Genomic DNA, 24,074 nt, shown 5'->3' with positions numbered 1-24,074 from the left:
TTCTATTTATTATTAATTACTATGATTGCACATTCTACACTTAGACAGAGACATAACATAAAGATTTTTACTCCTCATGTATGTGAAGGATGTAAGAAATAAAGTCAATTCATGCCCCAAGGCCAAAGGATGTGTCACAGTTCTGGTTCCTTTAAGGATTTGTCCATCAGTATAACAGGTTTCTGCCAAACCAGGCTACTGTGCTCCAGCCCTTGAACTCATTACCACAGATTGGAAAGAAATGGAAACAAAGCAGTCTGAGGTGGCTTTCCAAAAAGCAAAGGAAATGGTGATGCCAGACACTGTTTTCACACATCTTGATCCATTTCATCCTGTTTAGCTTACCTGTGATTCCTCGCCTTATGGTATATGTGCAGACATGCCACGTTATGAGTGGTGGAAGTGAACGCCCTATTGCCTTTGCATAATATTCCCTTACTGCTGCAGAAAAAAAATATGCACAGATTGACAGAGAGGCCTTGAGTCTTGCATGGGGTAAAAAAAAAGTTTCAACCAGCACCTCTGTGACAGACAGTTTATGTTCATTACTGATCATCAACCACCAGTGTCCAGTTTCAATCCACAGAAGGATGTACCACTAACAGCAGCAGCACTAAAGCAGAGACGGGCTCTATTTATCAGAGTACACAATTACAAGATCGAATCCAAGAGTATGACTAATCATGGAAATGTTGATGGGTTGTCCAATTTAACCTTGGAAAAGGAAATAGCTGAAAAATTTACAAAAGAGGACACTCCTCTTGACATATTCTCCCCAGTGCAAATCGAAAGTCTCCCTATCATGGCAGAGATGATCCAAAGGAAAACCAGAAAACACCTCACACTGTCTCAGGTCCACATAGCAATTCAAAATAGCTGGAATATGCAGCAGAAACTCTGGTTCTCCCATTTTTACAGTGCTGAGATGAACTTGTCCTTGACAGAGGTTGCCTTATGTGGGGATTGAGAGTTGTTGTACCATCCAAGCTGAGAGCTAAAGTATTGAAGGAGCTACATGTCGGTCATCTAGTCATAGTCAAAATAAAAGTGTTGGCTTGAAGCTTTGCCTGGTGGCCTGGGATAACTGAACAGATTGAGCATCTCAACATGCACTGTTCAGAATGCCAACACATCCAGAAGATGCCAAAAGCAGTATCTCCCCATCCCAAGGAATGGTCTGTATTGCCCTGACAGAGGATTCATGTGAATTTTGTCAGATCATTCATAGGCACAAATTTCTTGGAACTAGTGGATTCAGCTATAAAGTAGCCAGAAGTGTTCCCAATAGCCTCCGCTACAGCCTCACACACTGGCGAAGATGTTAAGTAGCCTCTTCTCAAGGACAGGTGTTTCAGAACACTTCGTCAGCGACAATGGACCACAGTTTGTTATGGATCAGTTTCAGTCATTCCTGAAAGAGAATGGAACAAGATGTATTACATTTGAACCATACCACCTAGTTACAAATGGCTTGGTGGAAAGGTTTGTCCAGAGCCTAAGAAACACACTGCAAACAATATCAGTAAAACACACTACACTAACACTGAATCAGAAGCTCACCAATTTCCTTCTTGCGTATGGCAATACAGCATACTCCACAAGCAACAACTCACCAGCTGTGTTGTTCTTGGGTCATCACTCATGCTCACGCTTGGATCTCCTCAAACCTAACCTCAGAAGGAGTATGCAGGACAAACAGCTGAGACAACCCGAGGGCTCCTCTAACAAGCAGGTTCAACGTTTCACTCCTGAACAAGCAGTCTTGGTAAGGGACTACAGAAGTGATTGAAAGTGGGAATGTGGAAAGATTAAGGACAGAACTGAACCACTCTCTTACACAATGAAGGTTGCATCTGATGTCATCTGGAGACAACACATCGATTAATTGAGGACAGTAGAGTTAATTGTGAGAGAAGAAAGATGTCCAGAGCTCTCAGAACCACTTCCTGCAGTCCCAGAATCGACACCTACAAATGAGTAGAAAGCAATATGGTACATATTTCAGTTCAGGTGCATTCTATATTGAGTTGGAGTTTATAGCTCAGCACGGAGGATTGAAGTATATTAAATATTTCAGTAATATATACTGTTTGATTAAACATTCTTTATTCGTTACTTAATTCATTATGAGTTACATGTAAGAAGGATGTGAATGGCATACATCATTATCCCACCACATCATATGCACATTCCTCACTAAAGAAAGAAACGGAGTACACGCATCCCGGCTTCTGTGTTTTTCTTTCGATTAGTTTCCAGAGTTACAAAGCATAACTAGTGCAGCATTGGTTACAACATTCAAAGATGTCCGTGATCATCATTCTGTTAAGAGCATAGAAAAGTATAAAGAAAAACGGGGCAACGTCAGGAAGGCAGTGTATATATTGGCCACTGTATTTACTTGCCATTTTCCCCATCACTCCTATGATTTTTCTTAATAAGAATCCAATATTGTGCTGATGATAATTAAGTTTTCATTGTTTTGGTTTCTTTTGGAATAGACTTTCTCAGACAAGCTTACTCTATGTAGCTCATAACAACTTCATGAATGCTTTCCAAGGGAGAGCTAAGAATGAATATTTATCACTTAAATTATTTATGGCTGATTGTGCAACTCTTAAACTGACAAAAACAAAGTGATGTTAATTTATAATTTTCTCTTTTATCACAGTTTGGAAAATAAATAAGGTTTGAGCAACACTCTCCTCTTGCATGGCCCTCACTACCTGCCTCCCTTCCATTTCTTGGCCCTATGTACCTACTCCATTTCCTCTTCTCTACTCAGTACACTTCATTTATTCCTATCTCTCTACTTGGTCCCAGTTCCTTCGGCTAGCCCTGATCACCTGCTACCTTACTTACATTAGCTGACCAACTTCTCCACCTCCTCCGGTTAGTTACAGATATCAATTCATTGCAGGAGTAGACCATTCAGTCCTTGAAGCTTTGCGTGACATTTAGTAAATTCATGGCTGATTTGATAGAAACCTCAACTCCAGATTCTGTATCTACCCACTATAACTTTTCATCCCCTTTGATAGATTAAGTACTGATCTATCCACCTCTGCCTTGAAAGTATTCAAAGTCTCTATTTTCATTACCTTTTGAGGAAGGAGTTCCAAAGACATGAGCATTTGGGATTTTTTTCCTCTTCTGTCTTGAACGGATGGTCCTTTATTTTTAAATAATGACTCTTATTCTAGATTCATAGTAAGACCTCAGTGATCTGATATGTTTCCTTGAGAACATCCCACAAGCCTAAGCAGTCCAATGTCTTCATGAGACAACCCACGCATTCTAGGTACGTCTGGTAAATTTCTCTGAACTATTTCCAAAGCATTAAATTCTTTGCTTAAATAAGGAGACCAATATCATTATTCCCGATGCTGTCTCAGCAATGTTCTACAAAACTATAATATGACACACCTTAATCTTGTATTCAATTCTCCTTGCAACAAACAATACAATTTGCTAGCTTTCCAATTTACATTGTACACAAGCCTTCAGTGAACCATGAATGTGAACACCCAGATTCCTCTGTATTTCAGAGATCTTGGGTCTGCTGAATCAATTAAATATAATTCGCCACATTCTTAAGAGCAAAAGCTGTACCACACATTGGTACCAACAACATCGCTAGTAAAGGAATGAGGTCCTGAAGAGTCAACATAAAGAGTCAGGAAGGAATCTAAAAAGCAGAACCTCCAGGATAGCAATTTCTGGATTGCTGCCTGGGCCATGCACGAGGGAGGGTAAGAATAGGAAGATATGGCAGACAAATCTGTGGCTGAAGAGTTGGTGCAGGCAGGATGTGTCAGAGATTCAGATTTGTGGATCATTGGGATCACTCCTGCAGAAGGTATGACCTGTACACCTGAACTCAAGAGGGACCAATGTCCTTGTGGGAAGGTTTGCAAGAGCATCTGGGATTTAAACGAAGCTGGAGTATTAAATTAAATGATGATAAGGTTAGTGTAAAGGCAGATGTAATGTGCAGAGACTGTGAAGAATGATAGGCAGTAGATAGGGCAAAAATGCGTCAGTTGGAGAGGTTTACATGCGGTTTCTTTAATGCAAGAAATATTAAGAATAAAACCATAAGACTATGAGATGTAGAATATAAGACCATAAGAATATAGAATATAAGAATTAGGCCATTTGGCCAATTGAGCCTGCTCCACCATTTCATCATGGCTGATCCATTTCATTCTCAACCCCAATCTCCTGCCTTCTCCCCATATCACTTCCTTCCCTGACTAATCAAGAAATCATCAACCTCTGCCTTTAATATACCCAATGACTTGGCCTCCACAGCCACCCATGGCAATGAATTCCACAGATTTACCACTCTTTGGCTAAAGAAATTCTTCCTCACCACCGTTGTAAATGGATGTCCTTCTTTTCAGAGGCTGTGTCCTGTGGTCTTAGACTCCATCTCCATAGGAATCAATCTCTCCACATCTACGCATTCAAAGCCTTTCAACATTCGATAAGTTTCAATGAGATCCTCCCTCATTCTTCAGAATTCCAGTGAGCACAGGCCCAGAGCCATGAAACACTCCTCATTTGATAGGCCTTTCAATCCCAGAATCATTTTTCTGAACCTCCTTTGGACCTTCTCCAATATCAGCACATCCTTTCTTAGATAAGGAGCCCAAAACTGCTCACAATGCTCCAAGTGAGGCCTCACCAGTGCTTTATAAAGCCTCAACATTACATCCTTGCTTTTATATTTTACTCCTCTCGAAATCAATGCCAACATTGCATTTGCCTTCCTCATCACTATCTCAACCTGCAAATTAACCTTTAGGGAATCTTGCATGAGGACTCCTGAGTCTCTTTGCACCTCAGATTTTTGAATTTTCTCTCCATTTAGAAAATAGTCTGCACTTTTTTCTACCAATGTACATAACCATACACTTCCCAACAGTATTCCAACTGCTACTTTTTTGCCCATTCTCCGAACCTTTCCAAGTCCTTCTGTAGCCCCCTTGCTCACTCAAAACCACATGCCTCTCCACCTTTCTCTGTGTCAGCCGCAAACTTGGCCATAGAACCATCAACTTCGTCATCCAAATAAGAGTGATGAACTTGAGAGCATGGATCAGTACATGGAATTACAATGTTGTGGCCATTACAGAGACATGTCTGTTGCAAGGGCTTGATTGGCTGCTTGATCTTTCAAAAGGGATAGGGAGGGAGCTAAAAGAGGCAAATATATTATTAATCAGGGACAGTATCACAGCTGCAGAAAGGAAAGAAGCTAAAGATCAATTTCAAAGTAAATTTATTATCAAAGCACCACATACTATTCTGAGGTTCATTTTCTTATGGACAATCACAGTAAATACAAAGAAATACATAGAATCAATGAAGAAAAAATCACGCACAACAAAAATACATAGAACAACATAGAACATAGAAATCTACGGCACATTATAGGCCCTTTGGCCCACAATGTTGTGCCAACCACGTAACCTACACTAGAAACTGCCTAGAATTTCCCTACTGCATAGCCCTCTATTTTTCTAAGCTCCATGTAACTATCTCTTAAAAGACCCCATTGTATCTGCCTCCACCACCGTTGTTGACAGTGCATTCCATGCACTTACCACTGTCTGTGTGAAAAACTTATCTTTGACATCCCCCCTGTATCTACTTCTAAGCACCTTAAAACTATACCCCCTTGTGTTAGCCATTTCATCTCTGGGAAAAAGCCTCTGGCTATCCACACAATCAATGCCTCTTATACACCTCTATCAGATCACCCCTTATCTTCCGTCACTCCAAGGAGAAAAGGCCAAGTTCACTCAACCTACTTCCATTCCAGGCAATATCCTTGTAAATCTCCCCTGCACTCTCTCTATAGTATCCACATCCTTCTACTTCCTCATCCAGGTGATTTATAAAAATCACAAAGAGGAGGGATCCCAGAACAGATAACTGTGGAACACCACCGGTCACTGACCTCCATGCAGGACACAAACCATCTGCAACCACCCTTTGCCTTCTGTGGGTAAGCCAATTCTGGATCCACAAACCAAGGTCTCCTTGGATCCCATGCCTCCATACTTTCTGAATGAGCCTTGCATAGGGAACTTAATTAAATGCCTTACTGAAATCCATATAAACAACATCCTCTGCTCTACCTTCATCAATTTGTTTTGTTACATCCTCAAATAATTCAATCAGGCTTGTAAAACATGACCTACCCTTGATAAAGCCATGCTGACTATCCCTAATCAGATTTTATCTCTCCAAATGCTCATAAATCCTGCCTCGCAGGATCTTCTCCAACAACTTGCCCCACTACTGAAGTACAAGTCACTGGTCTATAATTTCCTGGGTTATCTCTACTCCCTTTCTTGAACAAAGGAAGAACATTTGCAACCCTCCAATCCTCTGTGTACTTCTCCCATCACTAACGATCATCACCAGAGGCTCACAATCTCCTCCCTTGCTTCCCACAGTAGCCAGAGGTATATCTCGTCTGGACCCAGCGACTTATCCAACTTAATGCTTTTCAAAAGCTCCAGCATATCCTCTTTCTCAATGTTTATATGCTCGATCGTTTCAGTCTGCTGTAAGTCATCCCCTCAATTGCCAAGGTCCTTTTCCCTGGTGAGTACTGAAGCAAAGTATTCATTAAGTATTTCTGCTACATCCTCTGACTCCATGCACACGTTTCCAAAATTGCACCTGATTGGTCTTATTCTCACACAGCTCATCCTCCTGCTCTTCACATACTTGTAGAACGCCTTGGGGTTTTCCTTAATCCTGCTCACTAAGACCTTCTCATAGCCCCTTCTGGCTCTCCTAATTCCATTCTTAAGCTCCTTCCTAGCAACCTTGTAATTTTCTAGAGCTCTAACAGTACCTAGTTTTTTGACCCTTTTGTAAGCTTTTCCTTTTCTTCTTAACTAGATTTTCTATCATCCTTACCATCCTTTCCCTGCCTCAATGAAACATACCTATGCAGAACGCCATGCAAATGTTTCCTGAATAGTTGCCACATTTCTGCCGTGCATTTCCCCGAGAACATTGGCTCCCAAGTTTCTGCCTAATAGCATTGTACTTCCTCCTACCCCAATTAAATGTTTTCCCAAATTGTCTGCTCCTATCCCTCTCGAGCACTAGGTGAAGAAATAGTGTCGTGATCACTAACTCCAAAATACTCTCCCACCGAGAAAGTTGCCAGTCAATATTAGGAAAGTTAAAATCACCCATTACAACAACCATATTATTATTGCACCATTCCAGAATCTGCCTCCCTACCTGCTCCTCGAAGTCTCTGTTACTACTGGGGGGGGGGGTCACCCAGTAGAATTATTTTCCCCTTCCTGTTTCTGACTTCAACCCATACTGACTCAGTAGACAATCCCTCCATGACTTCCTCCTTTTCTGCAGCTGTGATACTAGCACTCATTAGCAATGTCACATCCCCACCTCTTTTGCCTCCCTCACTCTCCTTTTTGAAACATCTAAAGCCCAGCACACTCAACAGCCATTCCTGCCCCTGGGAACACCCAAGTTTCTGTAATGGCCACAACGTCATAGTTCCACGTATGGATCCACGCTCTAAGTTCATCCGTCTTGTTTATGATACTCCTTGCATTAAAATAGACACTTCTCAAACCCTCTGGACAAACAAAGTGCAAAAGACAACTGTGCAAATACAAAAAGAGGGGAAAATAATACTATTAAATAAATAAGAAATAAGTATCGAGAACATGAGTTGTAGAGTCCTTTAAAGTGACTCCATAGGTTGTGGAATCAGTTCATTGTTGGAGCGAGTAAAGTTATCGCCTCTGGTTCAAAAGCCTGATGATTGAGGGGAAATAACTGTTCCTGACCCTGCTAGTGTAGTACTGGAGACACTTGTAGCTCTTTCCTGATGGCAGCAGCGAGAAGAGATCATGGACTAGAGGTGGGTGTCCTTGATGATGGATGCTACTTCCTTGCGACAACATTTCACGTAGATGTGCTAAGTGGCGGGGAGGGTCTGACCCGCAATGCACTGGGCAGTAACCATTACTTTTTGTTGGCTTTTCTGTTCAAGGGCATTGGTATTTCCATACAAAGGCCATGATGAAACTTGTCAATATACTCTCCACTGTGCATCTATAGATGTCACAGTGTAGAGCTCATGCTGAAACTTTGCAAACTTCTAAGAAAGCAGAGGTACTGCTGTGCCTTCTTTGTACTGGCAGTTACATGCTGGACCCAGGATAGATCTTATGAAATATTAACGCCAAGGAATTTAAACTTACTGGCAATCTCTAGCTCAGATCCCCTGAGGAGGACTGGCTCTTAGACCTCAGATTTCCTCCTCCTGTAGTTGATAATCAGTTTTTGGTTTTGCTCATGTTGAGGTTGTAGTGGAGGTATCATTCAGCCAGATTTTCAATCTCCTTCCGATGTATATGCTGATTTGTCACTACCCTTGATTCAGCCAACAATGGTATCATCAGCAAACTTGAATATTGCATTGGAGTTGTACTTAGCCCCCCAGTCATAAGTGTAAAGCGAGTACAGCAGTGGGCTAGACACACTGCCTTGTGGTGCACCTGTGCTGATGGAGATTGTGGAGGAGAAGTTGTTGCCAATCCGAACTGAATGGAACCTGCAAGTGAGGAAATCGAGGATCCAGTTGCACAAGGAGGTATTGAGGCCCAGATCTTGGAGCTTATTGATTAGTTTTGAGGGAATGATAGTGCTGAATGCCAAGCTCTGGTCAATGAAGAGCATCCTGATGTATGCATCTTCACTGTCGAGATGTTCCATCTGCTGTTGATCTGTTGTGATAGTAGGCTAACTAGAATGGATCCAAGTTGCTCCTCAGGCATGAGTTGATATGTTTCATCACTGACCTCTCAAAACACTTCCTAATTTATACTTCCAAGTTCCTACCTAATGTGATACCTCCTCAGCCTATTTTGGACTTCTATCCACACGGACTTAATAGATGATCCTTCTGAGTCTTCCCCAACTAGAATACATGTATGAAACAAGAAATCCACACACAATCTGCTAAGTGCTATCGGACAAAAGTCACTGAGGCAGGTTACCATATTCTTCTTGGGCAGTGGTATAACTGAAGCATGCTTGAAGTGGTGAGTACCTTAGACTGCTGAAGCAAGAGATTAAACATATCAGTGAACAGTCCAGCCATTTGATTAGTACAAGGTTTCGGTACTCAGCCAGGTACCTTGTCTGAGCCAGATGGTTTGCATGGATTTACCCTCCTGACGGATGCTCTCCTATCAGCCTCAGAGACTGAAATCACAGAGCTGTCGGGGCTGTGTGAGTTCGTGAAGGTGCTTCCATGTTTTGATGGTCAAAGTGTGTATAAAAGGCATTGATCTGATCTGGGTGTGGAGCCCTGTTACCACAATTGCTTGTTTTTACTTTGGTAGGAGGTGATAGTATTCAAGCCCTGTCACGGCTGTCAAGCATCCTTTCGTGATTCAAGATTGGTCAGAAATATGAGATGGCTTCCTGGCAGTTGTACCTGGACTTCTTCTATTTTATTGCGTTTAAGGAAATGGAGTTTTAAACTCCCAATATTGACTATCTTGCCGGCAAACGTGCAGTCTCCGGTGAATAAAATCTATGATCTCAGAGCTAGAGTGCTGAATCAGAGAGACATTAGGATCATGTGTGTCCTTTGTTTCACGGAATCCTGGTTAACCCCTTCTATACTGGATGCTGCAATTCAGATCGACAGGTTTACTATACACCATCAGGATAGATCTATAGAGTCTCTCAAAAGCAGAGGTGGAGGAGTATGCCTCATGATCAACTCTTCTTGGTGCACAAACATACCAAAGCTGTCCCAATTCTGCTCACCAGACCTGGAATATCTAGCAGTTAAGTGCCGTCCTTTTTACCTACTGCTGGAGATCTCTGGGGTCATTTTGGTAGCAGTCCACCTCAGGCCAATGTCAAGCAGGCATTAGATGATCTGAGCAATGGGATCAACATGCCGAAACAGCACACCCTAATGCTTTCACCATCATTTTGGGGGATTTTAACCAGGCCAGTCTGAAAAAATCACTAAACAATTACATCAACAAATTACTTGCGACACTAGAGGAAACAACACACTGGACCATTGCTACACCACTATCAAGAATGCCTACCATGCTACTCCACACCCTCACTTCAAGAAGTCTGATCACCTGGCTGTACTTCTACTCCCTGTGTATAGGCAGAGATGGAAGACTATAACACCAGTAGTGAGGACCAAGAAGGTATGGATAAGGGAAGCACATGAGCATTTACAGGACTGCTTTGAATTGGTGGACTGGACTGTATTCAAGGATTCATCTTCAAACCTGGATGAGTATGCTGCAGTTGTTACTGACCTCATTAAAACCTGTGTGGATGAGTACGTTGCTACAAAGACTTACTGTACATTCCCAAACCAAAAGCAGTGGATGAACCGGGGGTATGTCGTCTGCTGAAAGCTAGATCTGTGGCATTCAAGTCTGGCGAACCACGCCTGTACCAGAAAACCAGGAATGATTTGTGAAGGGCTATTTCTAGGGCAAAGAGGCAATTTCGAACGAGGTTGGAGGTGACATTGGATGTACGATAACTCTGGCAGGGTTTACAAGACATTACTTCCTACAAAACAAAACCCAATAGCATGAATGGCAGTGATGCTTCACTCCCAGATGAACTCAATGCGTTCTATGCCCGCTTTGAAAGGGAGAATATAATTACAGCTGTGAAGATCCCTGCTGCACCTGATGATCCTGTGATCTCTGTCTCAGAGGCCAATGTTAGGCCGTCTTTGAAGAGAGTGAACCCTCGCAAGGTGGAAGGTAAGGCTCTGAAAACCTGTGCCAACCAACTGATGGAAGTATTCAAGGGTTTTTTCATTTGCTTCAAAAAGGCAACAATTATACCAGTGCTTAAGAAGAATAATGTGAGCTGCCTTAATGACTATCACCTGGTAGCACTCACATCTACAGTGGTGAAATGCTTTGGTCATTACTATACTGAACTCCTGCCTTAGTAAGGGCCTGAACCCATTGCAATTTGCCTGTCGCATGATAGATCAACTGCAGATGCAATCTCAATGGCTCTTCACACAGCTTTAGATCACCTGGTCAACACAAGCACCTATGTCAGAATGCTGTTAATCGACTATAGCTCCGCATTTAATACCATCATTCCCACAATCCTGATTCAGAAGTTACAGAACCTGGACCTCTGTACCTCCCTCTGCAACTGGATCCTCGACTTCCTAACCGGAAGACCACAAGCTGTGTGGATTGGTGATAATATCTCTTCCTCACTGACAATCAACACTGGTGCACCTCAGGGGTGTGTGCTTAGCCCACTGCTCTGCTCTCTATACCCATGACTGTGTGGATAGGCATAGCTCAAATACCATCTATAAATTTGCTGATGATACAACCATTGTTGGTAGAATCTCAGACAATGATGAGAGGGCGTACAGGAGCAAGATATGCCAACTAGTGGAATGGTGCCACAGCAACAACCTGGCACTCAACATCAGTAAGACGAAAGAGCTGATTGTGGACTTCAGGAAGGGCAAGACGAAGGAACACATACCAATCCTCAAAGAGGGATCAGAAGTGGTGAGAGTGAGCAGTTTCAAGTTCCTGGGTGTCAAGATCTCTGAGGACCTAACCTGGTCCCAACATATTGATGTAGTTATAAAGAAAGCAAGACAGCGACTATACTTCATTAGGAGTTTGAAGAGATTTGGTATGTCAACAAATACATCCAATAACTTCCATAGTTGTACCGTGGAGAGCATTCTGACAGGCCGCATCACTGTCTGGTATGGGGGGGGCGGGGGTAGGAGCTACTGTACAGGACTGAAAGAAGCTGCAGAGGGTTGTAAATTCAGTCTGCTCCATCTTGGGTACTAGCCTACAAAGTACCCAGGACATCTTCAAGGAGCAGTGTCTCAGAAAGACAGCTTCCATTATTGACCTCCAGCACCCAGGGCATGCCCTTTTCTCACTGTTACCATCAGGTAGGAGGTACAGAAGCCTGAAGGCACACACTCAGTGATTCAAGAACAGCTTCTTCCCCTCTACCATCTGATTCCTAAATGAACATTGAACCCTTGAACACTACCTCAATTTTAATATATATTTTTCTCTGTTTTTGCACTATTTTTATCTATTCAATATACATATACTGTAATTGATTGATTTATTTTTTCTTCTAGATTATGTATTGCATTGAATTGTTGCTGCACAGCACATGCCAGTGATAATAAACCTGATTCTGATTATTTAGTCACCATACCTGAAAGTCGCTGTCCTGGCCCTCAGCAATGTGTGTGAGTTTCTTGGTTCATCCAGGGATTCTGGTTCGGGAAGACTCCGACGGACACAGAGGGATTGTCTATTAAGTCAGTGTGAATGGAAGTTTGAAACAGAGGTGTGGTAAACCATGTATATATGTTGTAACTCGGTTACCTGTCTGGACACACAACTCTGCTGACTGCCCCTGTGGCTCCTCCCACAGAGTCCTGTATAAAGGTGTTCGCCTTGCCCCTTCCCCTCAGTCCGGGGGCAGACACTCACTGTGGAGGTCGTATTGTACAGTGAATAAAAGCCTTTCAGTATTTTACCAAACCTCAGTCTTTTGGAGTAATTGAAGGTGCTTCAAGAGGCAGAGGAGATATGACATTAGGGAGGAACTTGGAAGCATAAATTAAGAACAGATGTTCTCATTTGTTTAGGCACCACTTGCATGGGGTTCTGGAAAGATTTGTCCCACTGAGATACGGAAACAGTGGTCAGAGGAGGAAACATAGATCATAAGAGAAGTGGAACATTTATGTTAAGAGGAAGGAGGAAGCATATTTCAGGTTTAGGAAGCAAAAATCAGATGGGGCCCTTCAGAGTTATAGGATAGCTAGCAACAGGCTTAGGATGGGGGTAGGAAGACTCAGGGATAAAGGGGAAACATGCCTGGAGGCAGATGAGTATGGGAGGCCCTTAATGAATATTTTGCTTCAGTGTTCACTAGCAAGAGGGACTTTGACAAATGTGATGTCAGCATAGAACAGCCTGCTGGAGCATGCTAAGGTTAAGAAAGAGGCAGTGTTTTGGCTTTTGAAAGCTATTAGGATAGATAAATCCACAGAGCTAGATGAGATATACTGTAGGATACAAGGGGAAGCAAGGGAAGAGACTGCTTGGTTGTTGATAATGATATTTGTAACCTCTCTGGCCACAGGAGTAGTACCAGAGAATCAGAGAGTAACAAATGTCCATTTGTTCAAGAAAGTTAATAGGGATAATGCTGGGAATTATAGTCCAGTGAGTCTAACGTCAGTGGTGTAAAAACTGTTAGAGACAGTTGGGGACAGGACTTATGATCTCTTGGAGATGCATAGTCTTATTAGGGATAGTCAACATGGCTTTGTGAGGGAAAGTTTTGAGCCCGAGTCTGATAGAATTTTTTTTAAAGAGGCGACAAAACAAATTGATGAAGGTAGAACAGTGGACATGGTGAATATGGATTTTAGCGAGGCATCTGACAAGGTTCCCCATAGTAGGCACATGCAGAAAGTTACAATGAAACTTGGCCAACAGGTTTTAGAATTGGCTTGTCTATGGAAGGCAGAAGGTGGTAGTAGATGGAACATATTCTGTCTGGATTAATGGTGTTCTGCAGAGATCTGTTCTAGGACCCCTACTCTTCATGATTTCTATGAATGACTTGGATGAAAAAGTAGAAGGATGGGTTAGTAAGTCTGCAGATGACACAAAGGTTGGTGGTTGGTAGTGTAGGAGTTTGTCGTTGGTTTCAATGGGATAGAGACTGAATGCAGAACTGGGCAGAGAAATAGTGGATGCAATCATACAGGAAAAAATGTGATGTGATACACTTCAGAAGATGAAATCTGAAGGCAGAATATAAGGTTAATGGCAGGAAACTTAGCTGTGTGGCAGAAGATAGGGATTTGGGGTCCACGTCTATAAATTCCTCAAAGTTACGGTGCAAATTGATGGGGTGGTTGAGAAGGTGAATGGAGTACTGGCTTTCATTAGTCAAGATATTTATAGATATAAATCTCTGGCTAAACCACACTTAGACTATTGTGTTCATTTCTTGTTACGTTATAGGAAACATTTGAAAGGTTTAGAGAGGGTGCGAGGATTTGCCAGGATGTTAGAGTGTGTTTCCAACAGTGGGGGAGCCTAGGATCAGAGGACACAGCCTCAGAATACAAGGACATCCATTTAGAACAGAGAAGAGGAGGAATTGCTTTACCTACAGATGATTGTGGAGGCCAAGTCTTTGGGTATATTTAAAGTGTACGTGGATAGGTTCTTAATTAGTAAGGTGTCAAAAGTTACGAGGAGAAGGCAGGAGAATGAAGTTGAGAGGATTAATAAATCAGCCATGATTAAACGATGGAGCATACTTGATGTGACAAATAGCCTAATTCTGCTCATATGGTCTTATAGAAACATAGAAACATAGAAAATAGGTGCAGGAGTAGGCCATTCAGCCCTTCGAGCCTGCACCGCCATTTATTATGATCATGGCTGATCATCCAACTCAGAACCCCACCCCAGCCTTCCCTCCATACCCTCTGATCCCCGTAGCCACAAGGGCCATATCTAACTCCCTCTTAAATATAGCCAATGAACTGGCCTCAACTGTTTCCTGTGGCAGAGAATTCCACAGATTCACCACTCTCTGTGTGAAGAAGTTTTTCCTAACCTCGGTCCTAAAAGGCTTCCCCTCTATCCTCAAACTGTGACCCCTCGTTCTAGACCTCCCCAACATCGGGAACAATCTTCCCGCATCTAGCCTGTCCAATCCCTTTAGGATCTTATACGTTTCAATCAGATCCCCCCTCAATCTTCTAAATTCCAACGAGTACAAGCCCAGTTCATCCAGTCTTTCTTCATATGAAAGACCTGCCATCCCAGGAATCAATCTGGTGAACCTTCTTTGTACTCCCTCTATGGCAAAGATGTCTTTCCTCAGATTAGGGGACCAAAACTGCACACAATACTCCAGGTGTGGTCTCACCAAGGCCTTGTACAACTGCAGTAGTACCTCCCTGCTCCTGTACTCGAATCCTCTCGCTATAAATGCCAGCATACCGTTCGCCTTTTTCACCGCCTGCTGTACCTGCATGCCCACTTTCAATGACTGGTGTATAATGACACCCAGGTCTCGTTGCACCTCCCCTTTTCCTAATCGGCCACCATTCAGATAATAATCTGTTTTCCTATTTTTGCCACCAAAGTGGATAACTTCACATTTATCCACATTAAATTGCATCTGCCATGAGTTTGCCCACTCACCCAACCTATCCAAGTCACCCTGCATCCTCTTAGCATCCTCCTCACTGCTAACACTGCCACCCAGCTTCGTGTCATCCGCAAACTTGGAGATGCTGCATTTAATTCCCTCATCCAAGTCATTAATATATATTGTAAACAACTGGGGTCCCAGCACTGAGCCTTGCGGTACCCCACTAGTCACCGCCTGCCATTCTGAAAAGGTCCCGTTTATTCCCACTCTTTGCTTCCTGTCTGCTAACCAATTCTCCACCCACACCAATACCTTACCCCCAATACCGTGTGCTTTAAGTTTGCACACTAATCTCCTGTGTGGGACCTTGTCAAAAGCCTTTTGAAAATCCAAATATACCACATCCACTAGTTCTCCCCTATCCACTCTACTAGTTACATCCTCAAAAAATTCTATGAGATTCGTCAGACATGATTTTCCTTTCACAAATCCATGCTGACTTTGTCCGATCATTTCACCGCTTTCCAAATGTGCTGTTATCACATCCTTGATAACTGACTCCAGCAGTTTCCCCACCACCGACGTTAGGCTAACCGGCCTATAATTCCCCGGTTTCTCTCTCCCTCCTTTTTTAAAAAGTGGGGTTACATTAGCCACCCTCCAATCCTCCAATATGGTAGGATGCTGCTTGGGTTAGAGAATATATCTTATCAAGAAAGGCTGAGCAAGTTAGGGCTTTACACTTTGGAGTGAAGGTAGATGAGAGACGACTTGACAGAGATTATAAAATTATGAGAGGCAGTGACAGAGTAGACAGCTAGCAGTTTCCACCCCCGCCCCCAGGGCAGCAATAGCCAATACCAGAGGACATCCTTTTAAGGTGAGTGGAGTAAAGTTCAGGGGAGATTTCTGAGGCAGTTTTTTTTTTACAAAGAGTGTTATGTACCTAGAACACACTATTGGGGTGATGGTAGAGGCTGATACAAGAGGGACATTTAAGAGACTCTTGGATACAAGAAAAATGGAGAGGTATGGGCTGCACAGAAGGGAAGGGTTAGATTAATCATCTGGTAGATTGATATCGGTCAGCACAACATTGTGTACTAAAAAAACATGCTATTCTATGTTCTATTTTTTTTCTCTTCCATTGCTCCCAAAATGGAAATTTTGCCATGTGTTACTCTTTTTGCTAGGCATTTACCTGTTCAAGCAATCTACAGCCCTTTGTAGTTCATGGCCAATTCCAATTTTTCTACCTATTTTTGCATCACCAAAAAAGTTAACAGTGTTACTGAAGATACCTCAGTATCTTCATCAAATTCATATTCAATTGGATTCCAGTTAATTGGGCTATCCGTTAATTGGGGAAGCTGCTTATTTGGGGCAACTCTCAAAGAACAAAAGCTAATCAAGAAAATAGTCGGGATTCCCTTCATTTAATTGGGACATTAAGCCACTTAATTGGGGCAGTAGACTGTTGCCGAACAGTTTCTAACATCAGTCGCGTGTACTCGCTTGACCAGTACACACACGATGCATCATGCAAAAGTGTCAATTGTGTTTATTTGTGTTCAAAAAGCAGTGATTTTTGTCACTGATAGTTTACAAGAAATAAGTAGTAAGACAATTCACTAGGTTTCTGCATTGATTTGGTTCATTTGCAGTCAAAAGAATGAAACATAGATGAACATCGATAAGTACTAGAAACTAGTGCACAGTTTTGTAGTACTGCAGTAGTATTGGTACTGTTCTAATTTGTTCTGTATTTCATTTAAATACATAACTTGTTACCTAGTTTGTCTTTTTTTATACCTTTTTAACTATTTCCATGAAAATTGGGCTAATTGGGTTAGTTGGCCAAAATGTATTTGTCCTGATGTGTCCCAATTAACTGGAATCCACTGCATATACTCTAAAAGTTGAGCTGAAGCATACCACTCATTACATTTTGTTAACCAGACATGTTTATGCCTCCTCTCTGTCTTTTCAAAGTTCAAAATAAATTCTTTATCAAAGTACGTGTGTTACCATATACTACCGTAAGATTCATTTTTTTCAAGGTATTTACAGGAAAAAGGTAATACTGTACCATACTGTACCAAAAACTATACATAAACAAAACAACACACACAAAATGCTGGAAGAACTCAGCAGCCCAGGCAGCATCTATGGAAAAAAGGACAGTTGTCATTTCCGCCTGGCCTGCTGAGTTCCTCCACCATTTTGTGTGTGTTGCTCGGATTTCTAGCATCTGCAGATTTTCTCTTGTTTATACATAAACAAAGACCAACAGATAATAAATATTTAAAATGAGATAAACTGTACAAATAGAAATAATCCTGAGAGCATGAGTCCTTGAAGGTGAGTCTATAGGTCATAAAATTAATTCAGGGTAGTGGTTATTGAAGTCATCTACACAGGTTCAGTAGCCCAATGGTTGTAGGTTAATATCTGTTCCTGAATGTGGTATCTTGGGACCCAAGACTTCTGTACCTTCTGCCCGATGTAGCAGCAAGAAGATGGCATGGTCTGGATAGTGGGGGTTTAATTTGGCAGGGAGATGGGAACCAGAGTGATAGGGAGGGGGATGGGAAAGGTAGTATGCAAGTAGATGCAGCATGTAGAGAGACTATGAGGAAGGATAGGCAGTTAGTAGGGCAACATTGTAGTCAGTGGGATAGCTTGGAGTGTCTTTAAACTAAATAGCAGAGGAGTGTGTTCAGAAGATTGAAAAAGTGAGGATAAGGTCAAAGGGAAGGAGAGTGTGGGAGAGGTTACAAAAGTCACAAGAATAAATAAAAAGACAAAAAAGTTTAGAAAGGGAAAGGAATTTAATTTCATGAAGGCAACTTTGAAGAGGGTGATGAATGCAGGATTGAAGGTGTTTTACTTGAATGCACACAGTTATACAGAATAAGGCAGATGATTTTGTAACACAGTTAGAAATTGGAAGGTATGACACTGTGGGCACCTCTGAGTTGCGGCTGAAAGGAGATCACAGTTGGGAGCTTAACAGCCAAGGTTACACGTTGTATTGAAAGGAAAGGCAGGTAGGCAGACGGGTTGGGTGGCTCTATTGGTAAAAAATGAAATCAAATCCTTAAAAAGAGGTGACATAGGGTTGGAAAATATAGAATCCTTGTGGGTAGAGTTAAGAAACTGCAGGGTAAAAAGACCTTGATGCAAATTATTTACAGGCCTCCAGAGTAGTCAGAATGTGGGGTACAATTACAATGGGAGGTAGAAAATGCAAGGAAAGAGTGCAATGATACAATAATAGGGGATTTTAATGTGCTGGTAGATTGGGGAAATCAGGTTGGTACTACAAATTCCTTCTGGAATCTAGTATGCCTAGAAGATGGCTTTTTAGAGCAGCTTGTAATCGAACTCACCAGGGAAAATGCTATTTTGGATTGGGTGTTGTGTAATGAACCAGATTTGATTAGGGATCTTAAGGTAAAGGAACCCTGAGTCAGCAGTGATCATAGAATTCACCCTGCAGTTTGAGAGGCAGAAAACTAAAATCAGATGTATCAGTATTACAGTGGAGTAAAGGGAACTACAGTGGCATCAGAGAGGAGCCGGCCAAAGTTGATCGGTATAAGCAGGGCTGATGGCAGAACCGCAATGGCTGGAGCTTTGGGGAACAATTCGGAAGGTGCAGGATAGATTCACCCCAAAGAAGTATTCCAAAGGGTGGACGAGGCTAAAAAAGGAAGTCAAAAACAACATAAAAGCAAAAGAGGGGGCATATAATACAACACAAATTAGTGGGAAGCTTTTAAAAGTCAACAGAAGACAACTAGAAAAGCAGTAAGGCGAGATGGTTTGCAAAATGGTGACCATGAGATATTTACATGTGCACTAATTCAAAATTGTATTAATTGGCCTACATCAAACTAGGTAACATGGGCCAGGTTATTTGCACTTTTGTGACTTGAGTTCAAGCTGGCAAACTAGACTGATGTTGTCAACAAGTACCTGGGAGTGCACCTGGATGACAGACGTGAGTGGACTACCAACACAAGGGCTGTGTACAAGAAGGGCCAGAGCCACCTCTACTTCCTGAGGAGACTGAGCTCCTTTGGAGTATGCAGGGCTCTCCTTCACATGTTCTACCAGTCTGTTGTTGCCAGTACAATCTTCTGTGCAGTGATGTGCTGGGGCAATGGCATCAATACAGGTGTTGCCAACCAGCTCAATAAACTGATTAGAAAGTCTGGTTCTGTTATAGGAGTCAAACTGGACACACTGTAAGCTATGGTGGGACAAAGGACCCTAAGGAAAATCCTGGCAATTCTGGTTAATTTTTCTCACCCTCTGCATGCCACCTTGGATAAACAGAGGAGCAATTTTAGTAATAGACTAAGACAACTGCACGGCTCCAAAGAGTGCTATATGAGGTCATTCTTACCCTCAGCCATCAGGCACTATAATGAGTCGACCTATAGCTGGGTAAGTGATGACTCCCTCTTGTTAGACTGTTTGGGGTAACTTATTTTTTATTCTTTCTACTTCTCTTCTAATATTTATATCTGTGCACTTCTAATGCTACTGTGACACTGTAATTTCTTTTGGGCTCAATAAGGTATCTATCAAACATGATCACAGGTATCGGCAATAATACCTTTGTGAACACTCAATATATTTATGTACTTAGAGACAGCACCGACAACATTCATTTTGGGTGTCTGGGATTTCTGTCCCCAGAAGCTTTCAGCCTATCTGTGTGAATAACTTTGTGACAAAGATGTCTGAAGATTCAGAGGTGCTTGTCACTGTAAAGAAATAATTCAAAGGAAGCATTGATTAATGGAATATTTTGGGTTGACAATGTCTTTGTAACTATTGACATTGTTATTGAAACACCTGCTGTTACTTTCAGTTTAAGGGCATAAAAGTACAATGGTACTTTTGGTTTATGAGACTCTACAGTAAGAATGCTTACTTGTTGTGATGAATAAAGACTTCTATACCACCAACTTTCGTGTCTCTCTGATAACTTTGATCACAGTCACAACAGAGTAAAGGAATTCCTCGTGTTAAGAGTAAAGGCATAGACAATTTTCAAAATGGGGACCAAATTGAGAAATCAGAGATGCAAAGGTGCTTTGGAATCCTCGTGTAGGTTAACGTGCAGCTTGAGTCGGTGGTTAGGAAAGCAAATGCAATGCTAGCATTTATTTCAAAAGGAATAGAATACAAAAGCAAGGAGGTAATGCTGAGGCTTTATAAGGCATTCGACAAACTGCTCTTGTATTGTGAGCGGTTTAGCACCCCTTATCTAAGAAAGGATGTGTTGGCATTGGAGATGGCCCAGTGGAGGTTCACAAGAATAATCCAAGGAATCAAACAGTTGTGTTGTGTTTTGATGGCTCTGAGCCTGTACTCTCTGGAATTTAGAAAATGAGAGTGAATCTTGTTGAAAGGCCGAGATAGAGTGGACCTGGAGAGGATGTTTCCTATTGTGGGAAATTATGGGTGAGTGTAGGAACAGAGGGAACAGCCTCAGAATACAAGGAAGTCCCTTTAAAACAGAGAAGAAGGAGGAGGTATTTCTTTAGCCAGAGAGTGGAGAATACGTGGAATTCAATGCCACAGATGGCTGTTGAAGAAAAGTCTCCCTAGCTCATCCCCTACCTCCTCCCTCCACACTTCCCCCTCTACTGACCTTCCCATTTCCCCATCCTCCCTCTTCCCCTTCCCACTCCCCCAGCCCCCTCTGCCTCACCATCCTCCCCATCTCTCTCACCCTCCTCCCCGTCTCCTTCCCCTTCCCCCTCCCCCCACCCCATCTCCCTCACCCTCCTCCCCGTCTCCTTCCCCTTCCCCCTCCCCCCACCCCATCTCCCTCACCCTCCTTCCCATCCCCCTCCTTCCCTCCTCCCCTCCCCCTCCTCCTCCCTCCCCCCTCCTCCTCCCCTCACCCCTCCCCTCACCCCTCCCCCCCCCTCCTCCCCCTCCTCCCCTTCACCCTCTTCCCCCTCACCCTCCTCCTCCTCTTCACCCACCCTCCTCCTCCCCCTCACCCCTTCCTCCCCCTCCTCCCCTCCTCTCCCACCCTCCTCCCCCTCACCCCTTCCTCCCCTCCTCCCCCTCACCCCTTCCTCCCCTCCTCTCCCACCCTCCTCCCCCTCACCCCTTCCTCCCTCTCCTCCCCTCCTCTCCCACCCTCCTCCCCCTCACCCCTCCCTCCCCCCCTCTCACCTTCCTCCCCCTCCTTCCCCTCCCTCCCCTCACCCCTTCCTCCCCCTCCCCTCACCCCTTCCTCCCCCTCACCCCTTCCTCCCCCTCCTCCCCTCACCCCTTCCTCCCCCTCCTCCCCCTCCTCCCCTCACCCCTTCCTCCCCCTCACCCCTTCCTCCCCCTCACCCCTTCCTCCCCCCTTCCTCCCCCTCACCCCTTCCTCCCCCTCCTCACCCCTTCCTCCCCCCTCACCCCTTCCTCCCCCTCCTCCTCCTCACCCCTTCCTCCCCCTCACCCCTTCCTCCCCCTCCCTCCCCTCACCCCTTCCTCACCCCTCCTCCCCCTCACCCCTTCCTCCCCCCCTCCCCTCCCCCCTCCCCCTCCTCCCCCCTCCCCTCCCCCCTCCCCCTCCTCCCCCTCCTCCTCCTCCCCCTTCCTCCTCCCCCTCCCCCCTCCTCCCCCCTCCCCCTCCCCCCTCCCCCCTCCCCCTCCTCCTCCCCCCTCCCCCCCTCCTCCTCCTCCCCCCCCCCTCCTCCTCCTCCCCCTCCCCCTCCTCCTCCTCCCCCCCTCCTCCTCCCCCTCCCCCCCCCCTCCTCCTCCTCCCCCCCCCCCCTCTCCTCCTCCCCCCTCCTCCTCACCCCCTCCTCCCCCCCTCCCCCTCACCCCTCCTCCCCCCTCCCCCTCCTCCCCCCCCCCCCCACCCCCTCCTCCTCCCCCCTCCCCCCTCCTCCTCCTCTCCTCCCCCCCTCCCCCCTCCTCCTCCCCTCCTCTCCCCTCCCCCTCACCCCCTCCCCCTCACCCCCCCCTCCCCCCCACCCCCTCCTCCCCCCCTCCCCCTCCTCCCCCCCTCCTCCCCCTCACCCCCTCCTCCCCCCTCCTCCCCCTCACCCCCCCTCCTCCCCCTCCACCCCTCCCTCCTCCCCCTCCACCCCTTCCTCCTCCCCCTCCACCCCTTCCTCCCCCTCCCTCCCCCTCCTCCCCCTCACCCCTTCCTCCCCCTCTTCCCCCTCACCCCTTGCTCCCCCTCCTCCCCCTCACCCCTTCCTCCCCCTCACCCCTTGCTCCCCCTCCTCCCCCTCACCCTCCCCCTCACCCCCTCCTCCCCCCTTCCTCCCCCTCCTCCCCCTCACCCCTTCCTCCCCCTCACCCCTTCCTCCCCCTCACCCCCTCCTCCCCCTCACCCCTTCCTCCCCCTCACCCCTTCCTCCCCCTCCTCCCCCTCACCCCTTCCTCCCCCTCCTCCCCCTCACCCCTTCCTCCCCCTCACCCCCTCCTCCCCCTCACCCCTTCCTCCCCCTCACCCCTTCCTCCCCCTCCTCCCCCTCACCCCTTCCTCCCCCTCCTCCCCCTCACCCCTTCCTCCCCCTCACCCCTTCCTCCCCCTCCTCCCCCTCACCCCTTCCTCCCCCTCACCCCTTCCTCCCCCTCACCCCTTCCTCCCCCTCCTCCCCCTCACCCCTTCCTCCCCCTCCTCCCCCTCACCCCTTCCTCCCCCTCCTCCCCCTCACCCCTTCCTCCCCCTCACCCCTTCCTCCCCCTCACCCCTTCCTCCCCCTCCTCCCCCTCACCCCTTCCTCCCCCTCCTCCCCCTCACCCCTTGCTCCCCCTCCTCCCCCTCACCCCTTCCTCCCCCTCCTCCCCCTCCTCCCCCTCACCCCTTGCTCCCCCTCCTCCCCCTCACCCCTTCCTCCCCCTCACCCCCTCCTCCCCCTCACCCCTTGCTCCCCCTCCTCCCCCTCACCCCTTCCTCCCCCTCACCCCCTCCTCCCCCTCACCCCTTGCTCCCCCTCCTCCCCCTCACCCCTTCCTCCCCCTCCTCCCCCTCACCCCTTCCTCCCCCTCACCCCCTCCTCCCCCTCACCCCTTCCTCCCCCTCACCCTCTCCTCCCCCTCACCCCCTCCTCCCCCTCACCCCTTCCTCCCCCTCACCCCTTCCTCCCCCTCCTCCCCCTCACCCCTTCCTCCCCCTCACCCCTTCCTCCCCCTCCTCCCCCTCACCCCTTCCTCCCCCTCCTCCCCCTCACCCCTTCCTCCCCCTCACCCCTTCCTCCCCCTCCTCCCCCTCACCCCTTCCTCCCCCTCCTCCCCCTCACCCCTTCCTCCCCTTCCTCCCCTTCCTCCCCCTCACCCCTTCCTCCCCCTCCTCCCCCTCACCCCTTCCTCCCCCTCCTCCCCCTCCTCCCCCTCCTCCCCCTCCTCCCCCTCCTCCCCCTCACCCCTTCCTCCCCCTCCTCCCCCTCACCCCTTCCTCCCCCTCACCCCTTCCTCCCCCTCCTCCCCCTCACCCCTTCCTCCCCCTCACCCCTTCCTCCCCCTCCTCCCCCTCACCCCTTCCTCCCCATCCTCTCCCACTCTCATTATCATCCTCCTCCTTTACCCGCAGCTCCAGCTTCGCCCGCTCCCGGCGTCGCGGCGTCCCGCCTCACGGTCACGCCGGTGCTCGCTGCGTCAGTGACGCGCCGGTTCCACTTCCTGCCATCAAGCGCGGTTGCAGCGCTGGCTTGAGTTATAGCAACTGTTGCCTTGTGAATAAAGCGCCGTAGTCACCGTAGTCCTGGCGACTGTTACCCACCAACAGCTGCTCACAACAACAGCAACCGAGGTGAATATTATTA

General features: G+C 46.0%; 1 protein-coding gene and 1 long non-coding RNA gene across 8 annotated transcripts in view; one reads left to right on the top strand and one right to left on the bottom strand.

Annotated features, from left to right (window-relative positions):
* Positions 1–23,966, bottom strand: LOC134357420 (uncharacterized). The gene is made up of 4 exons (XR_010020621.1): positions 23,837–23,966; positions 12,295–12,393; positions 1,838–1,967; positions 1–1,411 (listed from the first exon to the last, which is right to left on the bottom strand). It is a non-coding gene; the product is annotated as an uncharacterized LOC134357420 (long non-coding RNA).
* rfx3 (regulatory factor X, 3 (influences HLA class II expression)) overlaps positions 23,938–24,074 on the top strand; it is a 334,648-nt gene continuing 334,511 nt past the window's right edge. For 4 of the 7 annotated variants that reach the window (XM_063068991.1, XM_063068989.1, XM_063068988.1 and 1 more), the window contains exon 1: positions 23,939–24,061. The gene's annotated coding sequence lies outside the window, so the exon portion shown is untranslated. Of the gene's footprint in view, positions 24,062–24,074 lie in introns of all 7 variants that reach the window. The other 3 variants (XM_063068993.1, XM_063068990.1, XM_063068987.1) reach the window with 2 other exon arrangements.

The sequence above is a fragment of the Mobula hypostoma genome, chromosome 16 (genome assembly GCF_963921235.1).
Source record: "Mobula hypostoma chromosome 16, sMobHyp1.1, whole genome shotgun sequence".
Lineage (NCBI taxonomy): Eukaryota > Metazoa > Chordata > Chondrichthyes > Myliobatiformes > Myliobatidae > Mobula > Mobula hypostoma.
This window is presented reverse-complemented; position numbering and strand designations above follow the sequence as displayed.